Source organism: Salvelinus alpinus, chromosome 8, assembly GCF_045679555.1.
Source record: "Salvelinus alpinus chromosome 8, SLU_Salpinus.1, whole genome shotgun sequence".
Lineage (NCBI taxonomy): Eukaryota > Metazoa > Chordata > Actinopteri > Salmoniformes > Salmonidae > Salvelinus > Salvelinus alpinus.
The window spans coordinates 57,380,444-57,403,975 of NC_092093.1; the positions used below are offsets into that span (position 1 = coordinate 57,380,444).

Genomic DNA, 23,532 nt, shown 5'->3' on the forward strand with positions numbered 1-23,532 from the left:
ACAAATATTAATTTCCAAGAAGTTTGCTGCTTCAGTGTCTTTAGATATTTGTGTCACATGTTACTATGGAATACTGAAGTATAATTACAAGCAGTTCATAAGTGTCAAAGGCTTTTTTGACAATTACATGAAGTTGATGCAAAGAGTCAATATTTGCAGTGTTGACCCTTCTTTTTCAAGACCTCTGCAATCCGCCCTGACATGCTGTCAATTACCTTCTGGGCCACATCCTGACTGATGGCAGCCCATTCTTGCATAATCAATGCTTGGAGTTTGTCAGAATTTGTGGGGTTTTGTTTGTCCACCCGCCTCTTGAGGATTGACCACAAGTTCTCAATGGGATTAAGGTCTGGGGAGTTTCCTGGCTATGGACCCAAAATATCGATGTTTTGTTCCCCGAGCCACTTAGTTATCACTTTTGCCTTATGGCAAGGTGCTCCATCATGCTGGAAAAGGCGTTCGTCACCAAACTGTTCCTGGATAGTTGGGAGAAGTTGCTCTCGGAGGATGTGTTGGTAACGTTCTTTCTTCATGGCTGTGTTCTTAGGCAAAATTGTGAGTGAGCCCACTCCCTTGGCTGAGAAGCAACCCCACACATGAATGGTCTCTGGATGCTTTACTGTTGGCATGACACAGGACTGATGGTAGCGCTCACCTTGTCTTCTCTTGACAAGCCCTTTTCCAGATGCCCCAAACAATCGGAAAGGGGATTCATCAGTGAAAATGACTTTGCCCCAGTCCTCAGCAGTCCAATCCCTGTACCTTTTGCAGAATATCAGTCTGTCCCTGATGTTTTTCCTGGAGAGAAGTGGCTTCTTTGCAAACCTTCTTGACACCAGGCCATCCTCCAAAAGTATTTGCCTCACTGTGCGTGCAGATGCACTCACACCTGCCTGCTGCCATTCCTGAGCAAGCTCTGTACTGGTGGTGCCCCGATCCCGTAGCTGAATCAACTTTAGGAGACGGTCCTGGTGCTTGCTGGACTTTCTTGGGCACCCTGAAGCCTTCTTCACAACAATTGAACCGCTCTCCTTGAAGTTCTCGATGATCTGATAAATGGTTGATTTAGGTGCAATCTTACTGGCAGCAATATCCTTGCCTGTGAAGCCCTTTTTGTTCAAAGCAATGATGACGGCACGTGTTTCCTTGCAGGTAAACATGGTTGACAGAGGAAGAACAATGATTCCAAGCACCACCCTCCTTTTGAAGCTTCCAGTCTGTTATTCGAACTCAATCAGCATGACAGAGTGATCTCCAGCCTTGTCCTCATCAACACTCACACATGTGTTAACGAGAGAATCACTGACATGATGTCAGCTGGTCCTTTTGTGGCAGGGCTGAAATGCAGTGGAAATGTTTTTGGGGGATTCAGTTCATTTACATGGCAAATTGGGACTTTGCTATTAATTGCAAATCATCTGATCACTCTTCATAACATTCTGGAGTATATGCAAATTGCCATCTTACAACCTGAGGCAGCAGACCTTGCGAAAATTAATATTTGTGTCATTCTCAAAACCTTTGGCCACGACTGTATTGTAGCACGCTAGCTTAATTACAGTGTTACTGTTTTAAGCGCTCTGAATTGAGGCCACACTTTAAGGTCGGCAAAGTGCAGGAAGTGCAGCAGGTTGCAGAATGTTGTCAGCACTTACTTGGCCACACACTTCTAAACCTCACAGACGTCTAGTCCCACGTTGACATCAGAGGGATACATTTACATTTACATTTAAGTCATTTAGCAGACGCTCTTATCCAGAGCATGGGAGCTGATAGCTCTGTTGCTAAGTGTTATGCAACGTATTCTTCCACCATACTGGGGACAACAGGATTAAGCACAGCTGACGTATATGCACAAAGGCTGAGAGGAGAGTTAAAAAGAGGACTGTCCCGTCGTTCCATTAAGACACAAGCTTCACTTATTACACACAATGTGAATCGTTTTTTTGTTTTTATTGCCTTGCCCTGATTCACCCCCCTTTTACCCAGTGTGCTTTGTGTGCCTGTACGGATTCAGAAAACCATGTTGGTGTCCGTCTTTCCTACTTGTTTATCGTACACCGTATCAAGCTGAGGTCGTAACGAGAGAACGGAAAGGAAAATCACTGGTTCCCCTTTCCTATATCAAATGTTTCTCCCCTTCTATTTAGGAATGCATTGTTTTAATGAAAATTATATACCATAAATCCCAATACCCCATTCTGTTAAATGAATAGAATTACAGAAAAAATTTAATGATAGCAATTAAGTCTTGGTAATTCAAATTTTATAGTCAAGGACGATTACCTAATTTATAGCTGGAATGATGCCAGGCAAAGGTAATTGAGATCCCAGTTGCTCACGGTTACATCATGATGAACGACGCTGGGTACAGAGCCATCGTGCACCTGCAGTCACCCAGTCCTCCATCAACGAGTATGGAGGGAGGTGATGAGAAAGACAAATGCTGAGAGGGACAATCCCCCTAAAAAAAAACACCAATCACAGCTAAAAAAAAAACTTGTTCAAACAAACAGAGAACGCGTGGCGTTACATCTGCTGTAAATGACAATGTGGAAGTAGTGAAGAGTGTTACGAGTTTAGAAGAAGGCTGAAGAGGGCACTGCTGCATTCCTCACAAGGAGGGACTGCTTGATATTCCTTCCCACATAAGTATGCATAAAAAATACCACGTAGCCACTTTGACTATTTGTTTCACGACAGATAGCACAGGTGGCTGTTGGAACCTTAATTGGGGAGGAAGGGCTAACAATAATGGCTGGAACGAAAGGGTTTCCATCTGTTTGATACCACTTTATTAACTTAATTCCAGCTATTATTATAAGCCATCATCCCCTCACAGCCGCCTGTGACAGATAGGTATACAGTGAGCTCCAAAAGTATTGGGACAGTGACATATTTTTCATTGTTTTGGCTCTGTACTCCAGCACTTTGGATTTGAATTGATACAATTACTGTGAGGTGAAAGTGAAGACTGTCAGCTTTAATCTGAGGGTATCTTCAGTCATATCTAGTGAACCTTTTAGAAATTACAGCCCTTCTTTTTTTAGATACTCAACTCTTTTAAGGGGACCAAATGTATTGGGACAAGTTCACTTATACGTGTATTAAAGCTGTCAAAAGTTTAGTATTCAATATTAGGAAGTTATTCTCAGTGCTTGGCTCAGTGCTTGGTGTACTCAGTGTATATAGAGAGAGGATATTTTATGACAAAGTTCTTTCAAATCGTATTTGGAATGAAAATGGGGTTCCTGACAGAAATGAAAAGGTAATATTAAGTTACAACCGTCCTCTACTATGTAGCGTCCTGTTAACTTCATAATGTTTATCACAAACAATAAACTCGGGGCCCCGAGGATATTTAAACGCCAGGATTTCTAAAAAGTAACAACGTTTGGCTGCATAAAATACTCACATTACTTAATTATTTGAGACGACGGCCATAATGGAATTAATCTTTTATGGGGACTAGCCTGCCGTTTAATGACTTAACATTGACATTTAGCCCTCCCTTCTGACAGGAGTGCCCCCTCCATATTCCCCAAGCCCCCCTCATAAACAACCGTTACAGCAGGACACAACGTTGTGGAATGTTCAGACATAAATATACTACATTGAACAAAACCTGACTTTCCTGACTGAATCAGGAATCACATCAGCTCTATTTATGACATTTCTATCTCTAAAAAACATTAGCCTTGTGAACGTGCCCTTGGACTGCAGAGCTGAGGCCATAGCCCATGTTATAGGACTGGAGGTTGCCGTTAGTGGGCAACATTAGTGTTAGGCCTAATGCTGGGAGCCAACAGCCTGCAGTGGCCTGGTCCGCCTGCCATAGGATGAAATAGTGAGACTATTACGGGCAAGTAGTAAACCTCCACAGCTCAACGCACTATCATAATAGAATATTGATTCTATCCGAATCCAGAGCCCTCTGTCCTCAGATGGGGCGAACACTAAAGGTCATTTGGTGGGAGATGTTGCAGAGCACTGGGAATTGTTGTGTTACTGTGTGTTAGAAATAGGCTGTACACTGCAGTACTGTATGTCTTGTACTGAAGGAACTAACATGAAAGTCAGATTACTTAGATGTGTTTTTACCAATAGAAATATCACCATGTGAATATATTTGTAAATATGTCTGTAAGTATATATTTACATTTTTGTCATGTAGCGACTTACAAGAGAAATGAGGGTTATTAGTAGTTGTATTAGTTGAATTAGTAGTTGTAGCAGTAGTTTGTATTAGTTGAATTAGTAGCTGTAGCAGTAGTTTGTATTAGTTGTTGTAGCAGTAGTTTGTATTAGTTGTTGTAGCAGTAGTTTGTATTAGTAGTTGTAGCAGTGGTTTGTATTAGTTGAATTAGTAGTTGTAGCAGTAGTTTGTATTAGTTGTATTAGTAGTTGTAGCAGTGGTTTGTATTAGTAGTTGTAGCAGTAGTTTGTATTAGTTGAATTAGAAGTTGTAGCAGTAGTTTGTATTAGTAGTTGTAGCAGTGGTTTGTTTTAGTTTTTAAAAAATTCATTTGGAAACTTTTGAAAATGAGATTTCATCCTGCAAAATATCAAATAAATAAATAGTTTAAGAGGATGCCATAATGTATACTTCTTTATTTCCGCTTCTCTATTTTCAACAATGATTTTGCTACTATTAGTAATTATTTTACAATCTTTAAAAAACAAGAAAAAACACTACAATAAGTCAATAGAGACGTGTTAATATTATTTGTGACATATACAGCACCTGGAGAATATTCAACATTGAGACCTTTTTTGTCTCTTCAGTTCCATTCCCTAGTTTTTGCAAACCTACATCTGCCTAATCCGCCATAGGTAACAGAGAAGAAATCTCAACCATTAATTGTTGATCAGGGCAGTTGGAAAAGCGCCAAAGGAAAACGATGACAAATATCTACACACCATGCGAACAGCAGTACAAACTGCACCACGAGCAGGATTGATTGGAGCAATTTAATATTTTCAACAAAATGTTTGGTTTTTTAATCCTAGGAGGACAGTTCTGAAAATAACTTTTTAATCATCTAAGGAGGCCCTGTGCCTCGTCTCTCTAGATGACTCTGTGTTGAAGACTTTCAGCCATTAGGAACCAGGAGCCGTCCTTCGCAAACGGAAAAGTCCTAGAAGGAAAAGTAGTGGTTAAGAACAGTCATATTTAGGGAGACAGTCTTTGTTAAAGAAATGTTGTGGCATGGTTAGGATTAGGATAAGTTTTTTGTCTTAACTAGTTTCATGATTTGAGGCCTCAAACTCTGGTATCCATCTTTTGCCACCCAGTAATGTACTCCCCACACATTCCCTCTCAAGGGGCCGTGAAGGTATGCGTCACAAGCCATAGTGACATGTACAATGCATTAGGAAATGGAATAATCCCTAACGTAACATTATGGCCCACACAAACTTAATGATGAATTCTCTTTTTCCAGGCCTTTGGAAATATATTTCTGAAATGTAAGTACAAATATGACATGTCATTCCTCATTTCTCTTTACGTCCAAGGCGTTATTTTTTGTCAAATAAATATGCATTTATCTTGTTTGTTGTGTTATTTTCCCTTCGTGCCATGCAGGTCAGGTAATTAAACAGCGGTTGTTGTCAATGCTTTTGTTGGCGAGCAAATGAAACTGTCATTGTAGCATCACAAATAATCAATTTGATGAGTCTTGTATATACTCTACTCAAAGTAATGTGATATTGATTGGGTCTCTCTGATGTGAGAATGATTATTGGCTTTTGACAAATTCCAGAGCAATCGTTTATTTTTTCCTTTTGTTTCCCCGCGCCAGTGCCACAGCTGAATCAAGCTGAACTGAATGTGTTTTCCAGTGTTTTGATAACATAAAGGGTTACATCTATGATTATATTACCTCTCTTCTTATCAATACATGATAGCATGCCTACCATTCAACATCTGACTACATCAAAAGTTACACAGCAAGATTTGCATTCAAATACACTCAATTCCAGACAGGCATCTCCATGGAACACACAGACGCAATGATAAGTTATTACATTTCATATGTTGCGAGGCATTGTGGACGTTGCTCTGCAAAACGAATACATTATTTAAATACATATCACCCTCTCCTGTCTATGCTGGTTATGGAATCAGTTCTGGATCAAAGTGACACAGACCAAAGCAATCATATCCACTGGTCTTAAATGTGGACCCCATGATGATGCATGGAGGTACGGTGCAGGGACTGGGGAGGGGCCCCGGATCACCTCAGATCTTATTGGTTTGGGTAGCACCTCAGTCCTTATTGTATAGTGTACCACCTCAGTCCCTATTGATTAGGGTAGAACCTCAGTCCTTATTGATTAGGGTAGCACCTCAGTCCTTATTGATTAGGGTAGCACCTCAGTCCTTATTGATTAGGGTAGCACCTCAGTCCTTATTGATTAGGGTAGCACCTCAGTCCTTATTGATTAGGGTAGCACCTCAGTCCTTAATGATTAGGGTAGCACCTCAGTCCTTAATGATTAGGGTAGCACCTCAGTCCTTAATGATTAGGGTAGCACCTCAGTCCTTAATGATTAGGGTAGAACCTCAGTCCTTAATGATTAGGGTAGAACCTCAGTCCTTAATGATTAGTGCATTTAATAAAGAGAGCGAAACAGTTGGCCCCACTGCTTTAACAAGGTTAGCTAGGAAGGTCTAAGGAGAGAACGTGTGTGTGTGTGTGTGTGTGTGTGTGTACAGTTGAAGTCGAAAGTTTACATACACTTAGGTTGGAGTCATTAAAACTAGTTTTTCAACCACTCCACAAATTTCTTGTTAACAAAGTATAGTTTTGGCAAGTCGGTTAGGACATCGACTTTGTGCATGACACAAGTAATTTTTCCAACAATTGTTTACAGACAGATTATTTCACTTATAATTCACTGTATCACAATTCCAGTGGGTCAGAAGTTTACATACACTAAGTTGACTGTGCCTTTAAACAGCTTGGAAAATTCCAGAAAATGGTGTCATTGCTTCAGAAGCTTCTGAAAGTCTAATTGACATAATTTGAGTCAATTGGAGGTGTACCTGTGGATGTATTTCAAGGCCTACCTTCAAACTCAGTGCCTCTTTGCTTGACATCATGGGAAAATCAAAAGAAATCAGCCAAGACCTCCACAAGTCTGGTTCATCCTTGGGAGCAATTTCCAAACGCCTGTACAAACAATAATATGCAAGTATAAACACCATGGGACCACGCAGCCGTCATACCGCTCAGGAAGGAGACACGTTCTGTCTCCTAGAGATGAATGTACTTTGGTGCGAAAAGTGCAAATCAATCCCAGAACAACAGCAAAAGGACCTTGTGAACTGCACATGGGGTCAAAGATAATACTTTTTGGCTGTTGGGCCATAATGACCATCGTTATGTTTTGGAGGAAAAAGGGGGAGGCTTGCAAGCCGAAGAACACCATCCCAACCGTGAAGCACGGGGGTGGCAGCATCATGTTGTGGGGGTGCTTTGCGGCATGAGGTAGGACAATTATGTGGATATATTGAAGCAACATCTCAAGACATCAGGAAGTTAAAGCTTAGTCACAAATGGGTCTTCCATTTGTACCTGTGGATGTATTTCAAGGCCTACCTTCAAACTCAATGCCTCTTTGCTTGACATCATGGGAAAATTTGTGGGCAGAACTGAAAAACCGTGTGCGAGCAAGAAGGCCTACAAACCTGACTCCGTTACACCAGCTCTGTCAGGAGGAATGGGCCAAAATTCACCCAACTTATTGTGCGAAGCTTGTGGAAGGCTACCTGAAACGTTTGACCCAAAATAAACAATTTAAAGGCAATGCTACCAAATACTAATTGAGTGTATGTAAACTTCTGACCCACTGGGAATCAAATTAAATGTATTTATTTAAAATCAAATCAAATGTAATTATAAAGCCCTTCTTACATCAGCTGACATCACAAAGTGCTGTACAGGAACCCAGCCTTAAACCCCAAACAGCAAGCATTGCAGGTAGAAGCACAGTGGCTAGGAAAAACTCCCTAGAAAGGCCAGAACCTAGGAAGAAACCTAGAGAGGAACTAGGCTCTGAGGGGTGGCCAGTCCTCTTCTGGCTGTGCCGGGTGGAGATTATAACAGAACATGGCCAAGATGTTCAAATGTTCTTAGATGACTAGCAGGGTCAAATAATAATAATCACAGTGGTTGTCGAGGGTGAAACATGGAATGTGATGAAAGAAATAAAAGCTGAAATAAATCATTCTCTCTACTATTAATCTGACATTTGACAGTCTTAAAATAAAGTGGTGATCCTAACTGAACTAAAATAGGGAATTTTTACTAGGATTAAATGTCAGGAATTGTGAAAAACTGAGTTTAAATGTGTAAGGTGGATGTAAACTTCCGACTTCAACTGTATGTATGTATGTATGGATGGATGGAAAAGTCACTAAATATGCTGATGGGTGCATTTTGTGTGTATATGCCTATGGGTGTCTACAGAAATTAATATGTGTGTGTGCGTGCGTGCGCGTGCGTGCGTGCGTGTGTGTGCGTGATGCAGGCAGCGTTCCCCTTTGCGCCGTGCACATGAAAACACCTCTTGCACATAAGGGGCTTGTGCATGGAAAAATCAATAGGTTGGTGATAAGAATATGCTGCAGTCATTCCCCAGGTGAGAGATTGATCCAAGCTCTACCAAGGTTTTCTCCGTCCCAACTCCAAATAATGCTTAGAGGCCAGCGGCCTGAAAAACCTTGCCACAACATCTACTGATAACGATGGCCTTACTCCACTGGACCAAGCATTACAGTAATATACTACTATCTCTACAGAGCCTTTAGAAGTAGTCATATCCCTAGAATTATTCAACATTTTGTTGTGTTACAGTCCGAATTCAAAATGGATTAAATATACTTTTTTTCCTCACCCATCTCACACAATACCTCATAATGAAAAAGTTAAAACATATTATTATGCATTTTTGCTAATTTTTGGAAAATGAAATACAGATATATCATATTAACATAAGTATTCACACCCCTGAGTCAATACTTTGTAGAAGCACATTTGGCAGCGATTACAGCTGTGAGTCTTTCTGGGTAAGTCTCTAAGAGCTTTCCACACTTGGATTGTGCAATATTTGCCCATTATTCTTTTCAAAATTCTTCAAGCTCCGTCACATTGGTTGTTGATCATTGCTAGACAACTATGTTCAGGTCTTGCCATAGACTTTCAAGTAGATTTAAGTCTAAACTGTAACTTGGCCACTCTGGAACATAACCTGTCTTCTTGGTTAGCAAATCCATTGTAGTTTTGGCACTGAGCTGTAGGTTATTGTCCTGCAGAAAGGTGAAGTCATCTCCCAGTGTCTGGTGGAAAGCCGACTGAACCAGGTTTACTCTAGGATTTTGCCTGTGCTTTACTCCATTACGTTTATTTTGTATCCTGAAAAACTCAGTCCTTAACAATTACAAGCATACCCATAGCATGATGCTGGCACTACAATGCCTGAAAAGGAGAGTGATACTCAGTAATGTGTTGTATTGGATTTTCCCTAAACAGAACACTGTATTCAAGACAAAAAGTTATTGCTTTTCCAATTTTTTTTGCAGTATTACTTTAGTGCAAGAATTGACAACTTTGATGGGGGTGGGGGCCGCAAAAAAACCCGGAAGTCATCATGAGGGGCTGCAGTGGCTCGTGGGTCCCCTCCACCTTGAGAGCAAAACAATTTAGTGCCCCTCCTTGTGACAGCGTATAGAAACAATTTACGTTTTACAGTTCATTTCCTGCAATTCTATACATTTAGTCTCTATTGACTAAGCCAGTTACGGACATTCAGAGACTAGTTTGAGTCCTCAACTGGCAGCTTCATTAAATAGTACCTGCAAAACACCAGTCTCAACGTCAACAGTGAAGAGGCGGGACTCCGGGATGCTGTTTCTCAAATTAGACACGCTAATGTACTTGTCCTCTTGCTCAGTTGTGCACCGGGGCTTCCCACTCCTCTTTCTATTCTGGTTGGGGCCAGTTTACACTGTTCTGTGAAGGGAGTAGTACACAGTGTTGTACAAGATCTTCAGTTTCTTGGCAATTTCTCACATGGAATAGCATGAATTTCTCCGAACAATAATAGACTGACGAGTTTCAGAAGAAAGTCCTTTGTTTCTGTCCATTTTGAGCCTGTAATTGAACCCACAAATGCTGATGCTCCAGATATCAACTTGTCTAAAGAAGGCCAGCTCTTTTGCTTCTTTAATCAGCACAAGTTTTCAGCTGTGCTAACATAATTGCAAAAGGGTTTTCTAATGATCAATTAGCCTTTTAAAATGATAAACTTGGATTAGCTAACAAAATGCGCCATTGGAACACAGGAGTGATGGTTGCTGATAATAGGCCTCTGTACACCTATGTAGATATGCCATAAACAAATCTGCCAATCCAAGCTACAATAGTCATTTACAACATTAATAATGTCTACACTGTATTTCTGATCAATTTGATGTTATTTTAATGGACCATTTTTTTAAAGAAGTGTTAGGAAGGATGTCTGTATCTTTGTAGGGACTGAGGGTATTGATACACCATCCAAAGTGTAATTAATAACTTCACCATGCTCAAAGGGATATTCAGTGTCCCCCTTTTTTTTACCCATCTAACAATAGGTGCCCTTCTTTGCGAGAAATTTAAAATCTCCTTGGTCTTTGTGGTTGAATCTGTGTTTGAAATTCTCTGCTCGACTAAGGGACCTTACAGCTAATTGTATGTGTGGGGTACAGAGATGAGGTATTCAGTAAAAAATCATGTTAAACACTATTATTGCACACAGAGTGAGTCCATGCAACTTATTATGTGACTTGTTAAGGACATTTTTTACTCCTGAACTTATTTAGGCTTGCCATAACAAAGGAGTTGAATAATTACTTGCTCAAGACATTTAAACTTTTTATTTTTATTCATTTGAAAAAAATTGGGGAAAATATAATTCCACTTTGACATTTTGGGGCATTGTGCAAGGGCCAGTGACACAACATCTCACTGTAAGCCATTTAAATTCAAGCTGTAACGCAACAAAATGTGGAAACAGTCAAGGGGTGTGAATACTTTCTGAAGGCACAGTAATGGAGAATGTGTGAGGGGGACATCATCAAGACTAGTATTGTATATCACGTCGAGCTGTGCTGTGTCGCTTTTATTCATGCTAGCTTCTTCCCTTTCTTTCTTGATCCTTGTCTCTCGTTCACTCAGGCCTGGCAGTTGAAAAATGTAAGCTGCCTTTGCAGAGCAGTGGCTGATAAATACAGGGTGACAGCCAAACCGCGGAGGTAGCATTAGCTAGCGTGAGTGTTTTCAATTGCTCGACTAATGGGCATTCGGTCCAAGTTTCGACATTCCACTGCACCGTCTAATGAAAATACAGCCTCCTTACAAGTCGGTCATTTAACATCATTGTCGAGAAAGAGGGGAAAGAAAATGCTTTACGAAAAAAACTGTGGCTGAGATACACCGGATTCATTATAACTCCACCGTCCAGTTGAATAACGTGACAATAAAGATACTGGTGTTATCTAGCTGTTTCCCAAGAAGAAAAGATTATACCAAATTGGGTTGTTTCTCCTCCCCACAGGCTGCTACTGCGGTGAACAGTCTCTCATTACCCCGCAGTATCAGTAGAAACGTGTCCATTTTGAGTGATGACTTTCCTACAGGAACTAACAGCTGTATGTGCAAATCATGCATATAAATCAATGACCGGGGCCTATGTACTTTAAATGCACCCATTAATTAAGCAAATGTCAGATACGATGAACCGAGAAGTTCATTACATTTTTGCATTCAAACCATGGGATTATCTGTAGAGGAGACGATGTTATGCATAATGATTAACGCTAGTCTGAGTAATGCAGGGTGGCTGCCAGCTAGCCTTCAGTACAGATGTATGTACACTAGAGACAGAGCTCAACAGCTCCTCTCAGCAGAGTGAGAGAGAGGAGCAGGGATGGATGAGAGTTGATCAAAAGGAATACAAACAAAAAGGGATGGTGTGTGTGTGGTTTATGTGCACACATCCTAGAATTCACACACAGAATGACAGGAGAGATGCATCTCTTACAAGCCAAGTATGTTGAGTCACGTGACCCCCCCCCCCCCCTCTCCTCTCACGTGTGGTGTGCAATTGTGTGTGTGTGTGTGTGTGTGTGTGTGGCATGCGAGCTGTGTGTGTGGGTGGCATGCGAGCTGTGTGTGTGTGTGGCAAGCCTATCCCTGGCCGTGTGTTTCGTGCCAGGCTGCAGTTTTGTTCAAGTTGCTGTGAGATGACAGGGGGGACATGGGGAGAAAAGGAGAGAGAGCTGGTCGATCCCAGCTGTCTGCATTAAGCAATGACCTCTGCATAATGAAAGATGGAGAGAACATTTCCTAGTCATTACAAGGTTCCACGATTTGCATATTCATATATATATATTTTTTTCAGTCCTTAGCAAATTATTTTCCTGTGAGCAAGACATCTGCCTCGGCCACAGTTAGAAAAAACCTGCTTCATCCAGATGTTTGGTACTCTTCAGAAATATGGCATGATGTTGACCTCCTTGCATCCTGTATTTTGCATGGCTTACTAAAGCGCCAGAGAGTTGCTACCAAGGGTCAGTGCAAATGCAGTAGAATGTGTGATTACAATGAGCTGGCAGGGATCTACAGCACATTCTACTCACTCTTTTTCTATGCTCTATATTCTGTTGTTTCACCATATGACAGACATCAGCACCATATGATCTATTTCTGTTTTAAATTAAATAATGCTACGTGGGCAACGGCACATGACATGAGATGGTCTGTAATCCCCAGAATGGTCTGTAATCCCCAGAATGGTCTGTAATCCCCAGAATGGTCTGTAATCCCCAGAATGGTCTGTAATCCCCAGAATTGTCTGTATAACAGTAGTCATGTGGTGAGGAACTGTAATCACTAGAATGGTCTGTATAACAGTAGTCATGTGGTGAGGAACTGTAATCACTAGAATGGTCTGTATAACAGTAGTCATGTGGTAAGGAACTGTAATCACTAGAATGGTCTGTATAACAGTAGGCATGTGGTGAGGAACCATAATCACTAGAATGGTCTGTATAACAGTAGGCATGTGGTGAGGAACTGTAATCACTAGAATGGTCTGTATAACAGTAGGCATGTGGTGAGGAACTGTAATCACTAGAATGGTCTGTATAACAGTAGTCATGTGGTAAGGAACTGTAATCACTAGAATGGTCTGTATAACAGTAGTCATGTGGTGAGGAACTGTAATCCCCAGAATGGTCTGTATAACAGTAGGCATGTGGTGAGGAACTGTAATCACTAGAATGGTCTGTATAACAGTAGTCATGTGGTGAGGAACTGTAATCACTAGAATGGTCTGTATAACAGTAGTCATGTGGTGAGGAACTGTAATCACTAGAATGGTCTGTATAACAGTAGGCATGTGGTGAGGAACTGTAATCACTAGAATGGTCTGTATAACAGTAGGCATGTGGTGAGGAACTGTAATCACTAGAATGGTCTGTATAACAGTAGGCATGTGGTGAGGAACTGTAATCCCAGAATGGTCTGTATAACAGTAGTCATGTGGTGAGGAACTGTAATCACTAGAATGGTCTGTATAACAGTAGTCATGTGGTGAGGAACTGTAATCACTAGAATGGTCTGTATAACAGTAGGCATGTGGTGAGGAACTGTAATCACTAGAATGGTCTGTATAACAGTAGGCATGTGGTGAGGAACTGTAATCACTAGAATGGTCTGTATAACAGTAGTCATGTGGTAAGGAACTGTAATCACTAGAATGGTCTGTATAACAGTAGTCATGTGGTGAGGAACTGTAATCACTAGAATGGTCTGTATAACAGTAGTCATGTGGTAAGGAACTGTAATCACTAGAATGGTCTGTATAACAGTAGTCATGTGGTGAGGAACTGTAATCCCCAGAATGGTGTCTGATATGCTTTTGTGTTAAGGCAGATCTTAGAGAGGGCCTAACTGTACATTTCCACAGTAGAAATGCTCTGTCTTTAATGACCCAATGAGATTGTGAACTAACCTTTTGAGTTGGCCATTTTATTCCACAGAAAATACTGGTATGTGCCAGAAGCACAGGAGGTTGGTGGCACCTTAATTGGGGAGGACGGGTTCGTGGTAATTCCTGGAGCAGAGTTCGTGGAACGGTATAAAACTCATGGTTTCTATGTGTTTGATGCCATTTCATGTGCGCCGTTCCATCCATTATTATGAGCCGTCCTCCCCTCAGCAGCCTCCACTGGTGTAACGGCTGTTGGAAGTAGAGGACCAAGGTGCAGCGTGGTACGTGTCCATATTTATTAAATGAACACTGAAATAACAAAGAATAATGACCGAAACAGTTCTGGCTGGTGCAGACACACAACAGGAAACAACTACCCACCAAGCACAGGTGGGAATGAGGCTACATAAGTATGGTTTTCAATCAGAGACAACGATAGACAGCTGCCTCTGATTGAGAACCACACCAGGCCAAACACCTAGAAATACAAAACATAGAACAAAACATAGAATGCCCACCCCAACTCACGCCCTGACCAAACCAAAATAGAGACATAACAAAGGAACTAAGGTCAAGGCGTGACAACTGGATATGCGTTTGTGTTACAGTGGATTTTAGAATGACCTAGCTGTATATAAATGTAACATTTTTATAGAGACTTATATGAATAAAATGCTCTAATGACCTCAGTTACTCCTCGGACCTCAGCATGTAATACTATTGTGAGTATGAAGTAAATGGACAAATTAACATGGTGCTAGAATGTCATAGTATGTGTAAGGAAAAACACAGGTCTCCTGTTATAATTCAGTTTTTGTTCACATTATGTTTAAGATTCTTACAGTACCTTCACAGTGGGCTGAGATATCCATGTACATATTTATATGAATTGAATATGCCTTGTAAGATGTCTGCTGGAAGACACCGGTTCTCTTTGATCTAAGGGCTCGCCACAACAAAGACAGATCCTTTCTACTTCCTGCATTACAATTATATTTAACATCAAATGAAACTGAATGGTGCAGATGAAGTTGGTTAAATATCCATAAAACACTCGAATAGTCATATATGATTAAAACGCAAAGTTTTTCATCAAAAGGATTTTTCTGTTTACCAGAGAGAGAGAGAGAGAGATAGACCGAGCAAGAACTCATCAGAAACACCTCTTTGACAGTCAAGTATACATTTGAATTCCTTTTATTTAGTTGGACCACTTTCAAATGAATGGAGCGCACGGCAGCCCAGCAACACAGCCTGCAGAGTCGCCCTGTGTCTACCGTGCACAGTAACGATCACCGCAGCACTTCTGAACACAAACTGTTTTATGCGAATAACACAAGCTGAGGGGTACATAAATATAGAATTAGACAAAGTGTTATTTCTTTTTATGTTTTTTCTTCTCTCCCCCCCCTCCACGAGCAACATCCCCAGGTTTTAGGAATATGCAGATGTACCAGCCTACTTCAGAAAGTTGCAGTTCCTTTATGATAGCTCTGCAGAAAGCCTTTCTTTTAACTTAAATCAGCAAATGTGAAGCAGCACAGACCTGAGGGCATCTTTTTCTCTCTCCCCCCCCTCAAAACATAATTGCTCCTAGGGATCGATTTGAAATGTAAATTGTGGTGAAATAGTGTTTGTCATTAGCAATCAAATATTTGAACCGTCGGAATACCTTTGTCCTCTGGTGAGGAATATTTCACAGGGCATATGACTTGGTTGATGAATTGCGTATGTGTGAATACTGCTCAGCATCCCGAACAAACAACCGTCAACAAATGGAAGAGAAGGGAAAAACAGACCAGTTGGGGGAGAAAAGAGTACATAGAAAATACTATGTATGAACTAAAACACATTTATAGACAAATACAATATCATTCTTTGATGTATGGATGTGCATAGTTTAAATGTCCATGAACAATACAATTGCAATACATAATGTTCAAACCAATCGTACAGTATGCACTCTATTAAGTGCTGTCCAGCATTACAGAACAATATCATGAATACAATATTGACATAATACCACAAGCACTTCTTTAGATACTGATCAAATAAATATCTAAATTCATCTGAATTGACATGCCGTCCAGATATGTTGTTTAAATTCACAGTAAAAATCTGTATGTACACCTCTACCACTTAGGTATACCTGAGACCCAAAACGACTGTCAGACAAATAGGGACCAAGCCAGACCAGACAGATAGGGACCAAGCCAGACCAGACAGATGAGGAACAATCCAGACCAGACAGATAGGGACCAAGCCAGACCAGACAGATGAGGAACATGCCAGACCAGACAGATAGGGACCAAGCCAGACCAGACAGATGAGGACCAAGCCAGACCAGACAGATGAGGGACCAAGCCAGACCAGACAGATGAGGACCAAGCCAGACCAGACAGATGAGGAACACGCCAGACCAGACAGATAGGGACCAAGCCAGACCAGACAGATGAGGACCAAGCCAGATCAGACAGATGAGGAACACGCCAGACCAGACAGATGAGGACCAAGCCAGACCAGACAGATGAGGACCAAGCCAGACCAGACAGATAGGGACCAAGCCAGACCAGACAGATAGGGACCAAGCCAGACCAGACAGATAGGGACCAAGCCAGACCAGACCGATAGGGACCAAGCCAGACCAGACAGATAGGGACCAAGCCAGACCAGACAGATAGGGACCAAGCCAGACCAGACAGATGAGGAACACGCCAGACCAGACAGATGAGGACCAAGCCAGATCAGACAGATGAGGAACATGCCAGACCAGACAGATGAGGACCAAGCCAGACCAGACAGATGAGGACCAAGCCAGACCAGACAGATAGGGACCAAGCCAGACCAGACAGATAGGGACCAAGCCAGACCAGACAGATAGGGACCAAGCCAGACCAGACAGATAGGGACCAAGCCAGACCAGACAGATAGGGACCAAGCCAGACCAGACAGATAGGGACCAAGCCAGACCAGACAGATAGGGAACAAGCCAGACCAGACAGATAGGGACCAAGCCAGACCAGACAGATAGGGACCAAGCCAGACCAGACAGATAGGGACCAAGCCAGACCAGACAGATGAGGACCAAGCCAGACCAGACAGATGTGGACCAAGCCAGACCAGACAGATGAGGACCAAGCCAGACCAGACAGATAGGGACCAAGCCAGACCAGACAGATGAGGAACGCGCCAGACCAGACAGATGAGGACCAAGCCAGACCAGACAGATAGGGACAAAGCCAGACCAGACAGATGAGGAACACCCCAGACCAGACAGATAGGGACCAAGCCAGACCAGACAGATAGGGACAAAGCCAGACCAGACAGATGAGGACCAAGCCAGACCAGACAGATAAAAAAATATGTTGCTTTTGTAGTGTGATAGGTAAAGATGCTTCGTGGGTGACTGTTGTCAATGTGTGCAGAGTGTCTCTGGTTCAAGCCCAGGTTGGGGAGAGGAGAGGAATGGAAGCAATACTTTGACATACAACACTGATCGTATTTTACATACAACACTGCAACAACCCCCCCCCACTCTCATCTGTGTGCCGGCGTGCTCAAGTGTGTGCGTACATGTGTGCATGTGTGTTTGTGAGAATGGGTCTTCATGGTCCCTGAGTGACAGACAGTGACAGGGAGCTCTGCTCAGCGTTTACTAGAGGAGTTGATTGAATTGGTGGGTGTGACGCTGTCACTCTTAATGGAGTGATCTCTAATTGGAGCAGATTAGCTCCACAGGCTTCTGGGTAATGTCAGGGGCAGGAAACGAGGGAACAGAGAGGCTATAGGAGGACAGTGGACGGATCACACAGCGAGGATTAGATTGTACATTAACTCTAGCCTCTTCTGTAGCCTGCTGTACTGTAGACTCAGGGTCAAAACATTGCACAAGAAAACAGTGTGGGGGTATCCATCTTTCTGTCAACACCATACCGTTTGGAGTGGTGCACTCCAAACACAACACCTTTTCTAGCACAACGACTTTTCTAGCTATTCATACTGTTTTCACCGAACACTGCAAATTATTCTCTATGTACTGTTCATCTGGCCCAGATATCTTTCTTTCTGAGAGGAGGGGTTTGATAAGCTAAGGTCTAACAGCTTCTGGGGTGGATCACAGAAGAGATAACACTAGCTGGCTGCTTGTCTGTCTGTCTTTCTGTCTGCTGCATGGTGCGTACAGCGGCCTCAGGCTATGGCTATGATGGTTCATAGAGGTTTGGAGCAACTTCAAGGCCAAAACAAAGGTATAATGAGCACCCAGGCCGGTTTCTCTGTCCCAAAAGGACCCGGCTGGGTTCAGTGTCCCAAAAGGACCCGGCAGGGTTCAGTGTCCCAAAAGGACCCGGCTGGGTTCAGTGTCCCAAAAGGACCCGGCTGGGTTCAGTGTCTCAAAAGGACCCGGCTGGGTTCAGTGTCTCAAAAGGACCCGGCTGGGTTCAGTGTCTCAAAAGGACCCGGCTGGGTTCAGTGTCCCAAAAGGACCCGGCTGGGTTCAGTGTCCCAAAAGGACCCGGCTGGGTTCAGTGTCCCAAAAGGACCCGGCTGGGATCAGTGTCCCAAAAGGACCCGGCAGGGTTCAGTGTCCCAAAAGGACCCGGCTGGGTTCAGTGTCCCAAAAGGACCCGGCTGGGTTCAGTGTCCCAAAAGGACCCGGCTGGGATCAGTGTCCCAAAAGGACCCGGCAGGGTTCAGTGTCCCAAAAGGACCCGGCTGGGTTCAGTGTCCCAAAAGGACCCGGCAGGGTTCAGTGTCTCAAAAGGACCCGGCTGGGTTCAGTGTCTCAAAAGGACCCGGCTGGGTTCAGTGTCCCAAAAGGACCCGGCAGGGTTCAGTGTCCCAAAAGGACCCGGCCGGGTTCAGTGTCCCAAAAGGACCCGGCCGGGTTCAGTGTCCCAAAAGGACCCGGCCGGGTTCAGTGTCCCAAAAGGACCCGGCCGGGTTCAGTGTCCCAAAAGGACCCGGCCGGGTTCAGTGTCCCAAAAGGACCCGGCCGGGTTCAGTGTCCCAAAAGGACCTGGCAGGGTTCAGTGTCCCAAAAGGACCCGGCCAGGTTCAGTGTCCCAAAAGGACCCGGCTGGGTTCAGTGTCTCAAAAGGACCCGGCAGGATTCAGAGTCTCAAAAGGCCTCGGACGGTTCAACAACAAGTTGAGGGTGCGATAATAGCCAACCATATAGAGGAATGATCATAAATGAAAATGACAGGTTATTAAGATCTGATATTGGGGCCTGTGTGGTTTAGTATGATAGGTCATCTATAAAACCTTTACATCCCAGCCACGTGCCAACCGCTTTCATCTCGCACGCCACGAGCCACCGACACATGTTAATAAGCTCACAACCTTTAATGAATCATTGTGTATGAGTAGACCGCCATTACTGGCTGATTTGTGGCCAACTTCAGCACGTCAAGCACCGGCCACCAGACAAACCAACCAGGGACCGAATATCATCCAGCTGTGGGGCCAATATTGATATTTTATCACTTGGGCCCTGATTAGTAACTTTAAGAATTGTAATTTTTCATTGTTTTAGGGCAGCAATGAAGACCTGATGACCCTCATTCATTTGCCCCACAGAATCATTAAGTCTCTTTCTTTATTGGATAATAAATAGCTCTATCTGCATAGGCAGCCTGTTTATGCCTCCTGATTCTGACTGTGCTGTACGGGTGATCATGTGAACCACACCGCCCAATGGAACCATGTTACTATGATGTGACCATGTTACTAAACGATGCATCACAAAAGGGACAAGCATCCTTCCTGTATCATCAGTATGCGAATCGTCAGGCAGAGTTTCAACTGTTCTGCGAGTATGCTTGAGTGTATTCATAACACATCCCACATGTATCAGTCACTGTCCATCACTGAGGTCTGTCTATAATCCCTGTCCCTTCAGTTGGTGTGGCCAGTTCAGGTGATAATTGTCTTTTTAGTTGTGTACAGAGGAAGAGTGTTGGACTCACACCAAAGAGGCTTCCTCCTCTTCCTCTCCCTGAGTTAGAGGGTAGAGCTTGTGGCTTCGTCTTCCTGGTTCTCCTCTGGTAACCTGTGACCTGGGCGAGGCCTTGTGTTGAGAGGAGGCTCTGCCCCATTCATGTCCCTAATCACCTTCACCTTCAGGGACAAACTGTCAGACAAGAAACAAACAGCAGACAAGAAACAAACTGCAGATTAATTGAAGTGTTGAAATTATTTCAACAACTACATGTTGGTGTAGACAAGTTCACTACAGTTTTTGTAATGTTTTTGCAGTAATTTGCAGTTATAAAATATTTAAGCATGGGAACTGCAAAAAAGATGGGGCAGAAAGAGTTAACATGGTATCAAGTAAACTATGAACGCACAAGTCGAGACCCAAATGCAGACACAGGAGGCAGATGGTTGGAGTCTTACAATGTTTATTAATCCAAAGGGGTAGGCAAGAGAATGCTCGTGGACAGGCAAAAAGGTCAAAACCAGATCAGAGTCCAGGAGGTACAGAGTGGCAGACAGGCTCGTGGTCAAGGCAGGCAGAATGGTCAGGCAGGCGGGTACAAAGTCCAGAAACAGGAAAGGGTCAAAACCGGGAGGACTTGAAAAAGGAGAATGCAAAAAGCAGGAGAACGGGAAAACCGCTGGTTGACTTGCCAACATAAAAAATGAACTGGCACAGAGAGACAGGAAACACAGGGATAAATACACTGGGGAAAACAAGCTACACCTGGAGGGGGTGGAGACAATAATGAGGACAGGTGAAACTGATCAGGGTGTGACATAAACTTCATATGCCACAAATCTAATCAAACTAGTGATAATCCGTTTGGATAATTAAACACGGTTACACTTTGGAAATGGTCTTCTCGCAAAGCCGAAACGGCTGGCAGGGAAAGCATTCATCTCTTCATGCAACATACAAAGACCAAGGACGTATCCTACCCCGGCACCGAACAGCAAAGAGAAGATCAATCATATTCATACTTCTGAAAGCTTACGATGTCCTCATAGTCTATGATGCGTTCTCCGCGCCAATCAAACATGCAGTCATCGAGTACTTATAAAATACGAGGGGGAGGTTTGTCAATTAATGTTCCTGCAAGGTGTTTTTTAAAGGTTAACTTTCTTCATATTCTGAATTTGGAGTTAGGTCAATATTGGCGAGCGAGGAGTCATTTGTGGACGAGGAGCGCTGAGCCAAGAAAAAGGGTTCTGGGAAATGGGGGGTCTGATGGCATATTACACCAATGAGAAGGCCCGATATTGAAATGGCATCTCTATCTTTCTGCTTCTCTTTGCTCATCACATGGACTTGCGGCAATTTGTAATTATATGGGAATCAATCCTCCTAGTTATATCTCAAGAACAGCACATTGCTATTTTAAGTTAATTAAATTGATTGTGAGTGAGGAACACTCATGTCAACAATGGTTAAGTGCACAAGTGAAAAATAATTCAAAAGTGAAAGAAAAACAATTAATGTTTTTATTTAGAACGTGGTTTAGATGCTTATCAGCATTTTTCCAAACCATAAATAATTTGCGGAGAGGTAATATTCAAGCTGTTGGAGCTTTAGTTGTGCATCTTTAATGTGACTTTTACAGAAGCCTAGCCAGCATGGTACAACCGCACAGCTGGTTCCTACAATCTTTTCTCTTTTTTGCTGGCCATAGACACTTAAATGTTAGCCTGGGAGGAAAAAGGAACAGTGAGACATAAACCTACTGTGGTTTTAGTATGGAACAGAATGACTTTGCCCACATGAATTTCGTCAGCCATCTTGTTTCCTTCAGACGGAGATGTTATAGGCCTATCTCTGAAGTTGTTTTGTTATGAGGGTCCTACAGGAATCTCATGTTGTTGAGAGCGCTGCATTGTGGGTTGGCAGCTGGCAAACATCTGTTTATACATAATGACTGTTAAAAAAAAAAAAAAAAAAACACACTTCACCACCTTTTCAATCCTTTTGACAAAGTATGCCAACTATTCTTGCTGTGCTACATTTAGTGCCATTTCCCAGCTTGACATGGTTAATATGGAAGGTACAGTAGTAGAACGCCTTCCAGTTAAATATTACAGATAGACATGGTTCGATCAATTTCCTTAATTGCAATGCATGATGGGCCATGACTGAAGAGTGATGGGTACATTAACACCAAAACCAGAAGGATACAGGTGCAGGAACCACACGGTTAAGGCAAATTAATATTCAATATGTTCAATACAAGCGGTTCTTTGCTTATTCATGGAACGCTACCCCCCCCCAATAACAATACAAATATGCACACTAAACTGCTGTATTAACATGGAAAGTGTCTATAGCTCAGGGCACCTCTCGGAGGGCTTGCTTTTCTCTTAGGTGTTCCTTTATATTAATGTTGAGTATAAATTGGGGTTAACATGCAAAGATAAGGAGCCTGGGGCAGTGGTCATGTTAGTCTAAGGCTTGGGCTGGTCCTCGAGGGCACGGCTTTCCAGGACACTGCCAGAATTAAACCGACCTCTTCAGGTGAAAGTTAACCATCTGTCAATATTGCTTAAATAAACAAAGGAATTCTCCCTAAGTTGTCATACAAATCCCGTAACCGACAGCGACAGATAAGAAACTGACGGTTTTTCAGCGTTCAAAGAAGTCAAACAAATACTGCCATTGCAGGCGTTTCATTCACTAAGCATCAGGACTGAATCATTTTGATACTATGTCACATTTAGCATGTAGTCATTCCTAAGGGTTAATGGGCAATAAGATGTAAGATGAAAAAGCAATATATAGTAAAATGTTACATTATAGACATATTGTGATATAGGAACAAGTGATTTGTGTGTCATGTCAATTATTGCCCATTAATAACCCTTAGGAATGACTACATGCTAAATGTGACCTACAGTATCCTACATTATTCCGTCCTAATGCTTGGAGAATTTTTGTTGTCTCCTGTAAAAGAAGAAATGTAATATGGTATAGATATAAAAGACAAATTCATATGAGACATCTACACAGAGGGCTTTAGAACGGAACCATGTGCACAATGAATTCTACTCTATCCATTTGAGTTGTGCAGTCAGAGATATTTTATTTTTGCTCAGGCAGGATTGCCTCAAAGTTATTTGTCTCAGAGGAGCTGTCACCTTAAATCTGCAGGCCAGCTTGCACACAGCCCCCCCCCGTCGCATACACTTACTGTATATTTCTGTCAGAATTACATAAAGCACTAATAAAATAAAAAAGTGTTCTTCCGAGGGCTGGGGATGCCCTTTGGGGTTCCTGGATGTCTCTCTATACATAAAAAAACAGTCTATATATTCAGGGAGGATTAGTTTGAATATGTAAAGAGGGCCCCCGCTGTGAGGAGAGGGGAAAGGAGGGTGGAAAGCGGAACGCTCGGTGGGGCTAGTGAGCTGGCATTATCGTCCCCCCCTCACCCTTGTATACACACCCCAGCCGAGGGTGAGGGGACACGGCTGCCACAGGCAACTCTCTCACGTGCCACCCCATGCAGCCAGCAGCGT

General features: G+C 42.7%; 1 long non-coding RNA gene across 1 annotated transcript; it reads right to left on the reverse strand.

Annotated features, from left to right (window-relative positions):
- Positions 1–4,956: 4,956 nt before the first annotated feature.
- Positions 4,957–7,277, reverse strand: LOC139582390 (uncharacterized). The gene is made up of 2 exons (XR_011676344.1): positions 7,076–7,277; positions 4,957–5,138 (listed from the first exon to the last, which is right to left on the reverse strand). It is a non-coding gene; the product is annotated as an uncharacterized lncRNA (long non-coding RNA).
- Positions 7,278–23,532: the final 16,255 nt, after the last annotated feature.